Raw genomic sequence first — 6,666 nt, 5'->3', positions numbered from 1 at the left:
CATTGTTGAACTGTGGGAGGACACCAACATACAGTGGTAAGCATTTGGTTTTCCGCAAAGAGCTCTCGCGCTCGTGCATGGAAGTACTGTATTTTCTGTACTATAAGCCGCTACTTTTTGCACAAGCTTTGAACCCTGCATTTTCTAGTCCAGTGCAGCTTACCAAGGAATTTTTCATGACCTTAATGATTTTGTATGATTTGTGCATATATATGGAAATTAAACATTAAAACACCTTGAGCTTATTGTCACGTGCTGCTAATATATAAACAAAACCATACTTTCACCTAATTTAATCTGGCGTGGCTTTTATTCGGCTGCGGTCTTTAGTCCAGAAACGGTATTCATGCATCTGTGGCCTTACGGACTTGGCTGGTGTGATTCACGTTCGAATTACTCCTTGAGTGGCGCTATCAGGTGGCGAATGACGGCGATGCTCCAGGAATGCCCCAGGACCCTCTGGCGCTGCAAGTGGCCCGTATTGTTCACATCCATGTAATGTTTGGGGAAGCCAAAAATCTGCTCCATTTCACTACACCACAGTTACCGCTCATGATGACCGGAAGTCTCAATTTCCCTTGAATCATGGAGTTTGTCTTTGTTATGATGGTTCGCACCTTGTCCAGCTTTGCCACACGGCCAACTTCCAAACAATCCTGAAGATTCACTTTTTGATCCAAGGATGCGCCCACCGACCTATTCTTGCCTGGAAGGTTTCCCCAGAAGTAGCGAGCTCGATGTGCGGGGCTGATAGTCACAAACAGGATTGCACTTCAGGAATCTGCAGATGTCTGTATGGTCTTTGCTCGACATGAACACCACATTTTCAAATAGCCAGAAGAAAGGCTGGTCGTCACCCTCCGACTTCAGCAGCGTCAAAATGTGGTAGAATTCAAGGAAGAGCCTTCCGGTGCCATCAAACAATTCTTTCCGCTCACAAATCTCTGACGCAATGTAGCGTTCCACCTTGATGCCAAGGTCCTTGAGCCCCAGGTATCCTGTTGCAATACCGTCACAGAGCGGCAGAACCTTCAAGGGCTTGTGTCTATCTGCAGCGATGGCCGGGTAATCTGTATGAAGCTCAAACTCCATGGCGCTGTTGTTGGCAAAGTCTTGGACCTTGACGCTCCAGTCTGGCCTGAATTTGAGCTTTGCCTCGCACTGTGTTGGCTGGCAAATGTAGCAGCTCCACGGATCAATATCTTTGCGCTCACAAAAGGTTACCTCTCCCACTAGGATCTCCACGCACTCCTTGCAGAAACATGACCTCTGACCCGCCACAGCACACGGTGCAATACGACTGGTAGCCATCTTCATTGTAGCGATGCAGTGTTTCTGTGAAGTCTTTCTTGCATTTGAAACAATGACCACCTTCAAAGAATGGGTGCTGCAACAACCAACCACATCAGGCCAAACAACAATCTTCGATTTTTGTGCCTTTGTCTCGAAGCCTTTCAATTAAAGTGTCTTTTGTGTAAGTGTAGTTGCAGGAGCTTGCTCGACTCTTAAAAGCATGTTTCCTTTTCACAGGCGGCTGGTAGTCCGTGTTAGCAGAGTTATTTAAATAAAATGAGTCGTACTGTGGAGACAGCGTAAACGACGACTCACTTTGGTTTGCCAGTGCCCAATTAACACATTGGTAACACCTGGATTTTATTAAGAACATTTGTCAAACAGAAATAGTAAAAGCAGTACTTCCTGTGTAGCATCCTTCAAAATAAAACTCAATATACAGAGCACATATACTACTAACACCCCCACTTGCTCTTAGTATATTGGTAAATACATGCAAACTAGAAATGCAATGATTTTTCTCAAGGTAATGCATACACATTTCATAAACATGTAAATACCACCAAATTCATCATATGATAGAAACACATTCCATAAACAAATTTGTACTCTCCAAACATAAATGCCACAAAATTCATTAACTTAGACTTTGTTGGAGGTTTTATCATGAGATCAACCACCATATATTCTGTTGGACAGTAGTCCAGCATTACTTTGCCATCGTTACCAGTTGATCTTACAAGGTGGTACTTTGTCAACATGTTTACATTGTTGTCTTTGTACAGCATTTTTAGCTAAGGCTATGGCTCCTTGATTCTCTTCATAAACCTTTGGCTGCTTGTAATGATACCCATCAACACCATCTAACAGTTGTACTAAATACAGACATTCTTGTACAGTTGAAGCCAAGGCCATGTATTCAGCTTCACACGTTGAAAGAGCTACTGTTGCTTGTCTTTTGGTTTTCCATGAAATTAAGGGACCAAATTGGCTCAAGCTAACACAATAACCTGACGTACTATGTCTGTCAGTATCATGTACAGCCCAGTTTGCATTACTGAATGCTTCCAACCCAAGTGGTTCACCATCACTCTTTTTGTAACACAACATCTTTTCCTTTTTGCCCTCAGTACATGTTTTATTGTAGCCCATTGTTCTATAGTTGGTTTGGAAAGGTATTAGGAAGGTTTGCTCACGACAAAGCTTAGATCTGGTCTGGTACATGTTGATAAATAGATTAAGCTGCCAACAGCCTCTATTTTTCTTCAGATCACTCAGGGTTCCTGTGTTTTCAGAATAGTTAAGCTTAGGTTCACATAGTGTTGCTCATGGTTTACAATCTTGCATATCAAATCTGTCAAGTATTTTGTCAACATATCTTTTCTGTGACATTGTTATACAGTGATCAGTTTGATGAAAATCAATACCCAGAAAGTTGTTCAGTTTACCCAAGTCTTTCATTTTGAATTTAGCTGTGAGCATTTCTTTTACATTCTTAATCACATTGTCATCACTGGCAACAATAATCAGGTCATCGACCCATATAACAATGACCACTTTTTGATTTTCTGTTTCATTAGTGTACACACAATGATCAGTGAGTGATTTTCCCAGTTTACACACCAACATTTCACCTTTGTCAGATGTGACTTCATAACCTACTGCTTGTCATATAAATCTCAAAATCAATTGGAGCATGAAGGTAAGCGGTTTTGACATCCATCTAATGTAAAATCAGGTTTTCTTGTGCCGCTTTTTGCATTAACACTCGTACACTTGTCAGATTGGTGGTGAGTGGGAAAAGTCTCATAATAATCTACACCCTGCTTTTGACTGTATCCTTTGGCTACATAACGTGCCTTAAATTTGCTGGACCCATCTGCATAGGTTTTAAGAGCATAAACCCATCTACCCCCCACTGCTTTCTTACCCTCTGGCAATGTAGTCAAGGTAAATGTGTTGTTGTCATTACGTGATTCCATTTCTTCACTCATGGCACGAGACCATTCTTTTAAATAAGGTGACATTACAGCTTCACTAAATGAGAAAGGTACATTAGACACCAATTGGTAGCAGTAATCTGCTGTCAACATGCCTCAGTTACACGATCACTAAAGTAGTCTGAACTCTAGATACAGAGTTCTCAAACTCCAGTCCTCGGGGGCCGCATTTCTACATGTTTTCCAAGTTTCCTTTGTTAAACACACCTGATTCAATTATCGGGCTCCTGCAGGACGTGAGGATGAACTGATCATTTGAATCAGGTGTGTTTAACAAGGGAAACTTGGAAAACATGTAGGAATGCGGCCCCCGAGGACTGGTGTTTGAGACCCCTGCTTTAGAAGGCTAACGTCTAAACTCCTGTGTGACTGGTTTTGCCTGGTTTTCCTGTGGCTCAACTACGTATAGGAACCGGCTTCTGTTCCTGTGTTTGTCTCCATCCTGTTGGGAGAGTTTCTCTTGTCCTATCCAGGGCTGTGGACTCGGTCGGATTTTTGCACCGAGTCCGGCCTCTTGACCACGAGTCTGGTTGTCCATTTTTTCTGTTACCGTTTTTTTCCATGTATAGTGCGCCCCCATGTATAATACGCACCCTAAAAACGGCATGCTGATGCTGGAAAAAAGCCTGTACCCATGTATAATACGCACCCAATTTTTCTGAATTTTTAAATTTTTATTTATTTATTTTTTTTAAGTCCCAATGATCGTCACACACGCAGGGAGGCAATGGGTCCCATTTTTATAGTCTTTGGTATGGTCTTAACTAGGCTGGATGTAATTTTTTTTGTTGGCGTTGATTTCTCCGACTGCCCGTAAACGCACCACCGCGCTCCGTGCGCGCACGGGAAAGAGGCGGCTCTGTATGGGAGAGACGTTGAAGAGGAATAAAAACACCCTTGGAAACCAAAACTTGCCCCTCGTCGTGAGTCGGAGCCGCAACAAATGTTTCGGATTTGTGTAGGGTACATTGTGACAGACAGCAAACGAGCAGGTGATCGAGCAAGCGTCTGATACGAGAGCATTGCAGTCGCATGGAGCGTGTTTGAAGTGAACAGCAGAGAAGAAAGGAACAAGGCAAAGTGTTGTGAAATAAAATGCACGGAACAGCTGCGCAAGACACGTCAGCTATATAAAGAGCGAGAGTTGTTTTCTTCCTATTAGTTTAGTATATATTCACAGTTTAATTAGCAGTTTCAATCAGCAAATAACAAAATGCGTATTACAGGTAATATTTTATTTCACAACACTTTGCCTTGTTCCTTTGGTCTCTGCTGTTTATCCTAAAACACAAAGGCGCTCTTTAAGCAATGCGACAGTGAGCGCCCGGCGTGCTGCGGTTGCGCGACCGCACCAAATTAAGCTCCCTGCGCAGTGCGCACTGAGGTCCACTTAAATTTTACAAAGTACATCAGGACTTTAAAAATATCTTCTAGATTTCAGCGACGGCTCTGTCACAATAATGCGACCAGCGTGGTGCAGTTGCGCGGTCGGCGGCGCGCTACGGTTGAGCGTTCTCTCTCGCGCTCTCTCTCTCGCTCTCTCTCGCACACACGCGCACACACGCAAACAGGATATCATACGGAGGCCGCCATTACAGATGCGCAGAACGGATGCGCAAGACACGTCAGCTATATAAAGAGCGAGAGTTCAGTTCTCTACCTAAATCCGTATTACAGGTAATATTTTATTTCACAACACTTTGCCTTGTTCCTTTCGTCTCTGCTGTTCACTTCAAACACGCTCCATACGAGCGCAATGCTCTCGTATCAGACAAGGCTTGCTCCATCACCTGCTCGTTTGCTGTCTGTCACAATGTACCCTACACAAATCCGAAACATTTGTTGCGGCTCCGAGTCACGACGAGGGGCAAGTTTTGGTTTCCAAGGGTGTTTTTATTCCTTTTCAACGTCTCGGTGGTGCGTTTACGGGCAGTCGGAGAAATCAATGCCAACAAAAAAAATTACATCCAGCCTAGTTAAGACCATACCAAAGACTATAAAAATGGGACCCATTGCCTCCCTGCGTGTGTGACGATAATTGGGACTTAAAAAAAAAAAAAATTAAATTAAATAAAAAAAAAAAAATTAAAAAAATTTTGTACCCATGTATAATGCGCACCCCAGATTTTAGGACAATAAATTAAATTTTGCGCACTATACACGGAAAAAAACGGTAATTCATGTGACTGCTTAGTCTTAATTCAAGGCTAATTTAGATCAGAATCTAAATAATTACAACAGTTTTGTGATGGCTTTGTCTTTATTAGACATATAAACGAATACAATAAACAGATACTTTCACGTTTTAATCATTAATTACACAATTATAGCTCAGACATGTATCTAAACACAAATAATTATTGACGACCCCACAACTATCGAAACACATCAATGATATAAGCTGGGTGACATGTTTCGTCCTTGACATTGGTACATGATGTAAGCATTAGCCTAAGTGCAACTCAACGTGGCCGCATTGATTGTATCTTACGCTCCGTTTTCCCCCCAGATCTAGAGGCAAAACAATTGTTCTCTCGCTGCTCCCGGGTTCTTCCATCTTGGCTGTTCTTCATAACAAGCAAGCAGGGCTGGGGACAGTATTCCTATGCGCATTCTCAGCAGCATGATGAAAACAAAATTGAACGTATTTTATTTATGGTCGGACTTGGTCAAAATCAGCACAGAGTCCGGCAAAAATGACCGAGTCGGAGTACCCGAGTCCGATTCTACAGCCCTGGTCCTATCAACCCGCCTGTTTTTGCACTTTACCACTGCTAGGATAATACACCAAATAGGCTGGACTATTTTTGTCATACCCAACAAAAATACCTATGTCACATCTTCGGCCTAGTTTTCTTTTGTCGTGTCTGTAGGCATAACACATTGATCCAAATGTATGCATTTTTGCCAAGTTTGGTTGCTGTCCTGTTAACATGAAATAAGGAGTTTGCTTGGTACGGTTGTTAAAACATCTATTCCTCACCATGCGGTCTGCACTGGATAGGTCCAGAGCTCTTTAGGTCAAGTCAAGTTTATTTGTATAGCCCTAAATCACAAGCAGTCTCAAAGGGCTTCACATAGACAGAAATTGACAATTATTCTCAAAGCATCCCCTGATCTTAAGCTCCCAAAAGGGCAAGGAAAAACTTAAAAACCCCTACCGGGGGAAAATGAGAAACCTTGAGAAGGGACAACAGATGGAAGGATCCCCCTTTCAGGCTCACCAGGTTGAAATGGATGCAGAGAGGGCACAAATGATTCAACATGAAAATCAATGAAATAAAAATTGGATGTCCATGTCAGAGCAGAGGGCTGCCGAAGGAGCCCTCAATTGTCCTGGCAGTGTCTTCGAGGAGGTTGAGCTGCAGTTCCC

The 6,666-nt window shown here is 42.7% G+C and overlaps 1 pseudogene; it reads right to left on the bottom strand.

Annotated features, from left to right (window-relative positions):
• Positions 1-393: 393 nt before the first annotated feature.
• Positions 394-2,054, bottom strand: LOC133148827 (DNA (cytosine-5)-methyltransferase 3B-like; annotated as a pseudogene).
• Between the last annotated feature and the right edge of the window lie 4,612 nt (positions 2,055-6,666).

The sequence above is a fragment of the Syngnathus typhle genome, unplaced genomic scaffold (assembly GCF_033458585.1).
Source record: "Syngnathus typhle isolate RoL2023-S1 ecotype Sweden unplaced genomic scaffold, RoL_Styp_1.0 HiC_scaffold_174, whole genome shotgun sequence".
Lineage (NCBI taxonomy): Eukaryota > Metazoa > Chordata > Actinopteri > Syngnathiformes > Syngnathidae > Syngnathus > Syngnathus typhle.
Note: the sequence above shows the minus strand (reverse complement) of the source record. Positions and strands in the feature narration are given on the sequence as shown.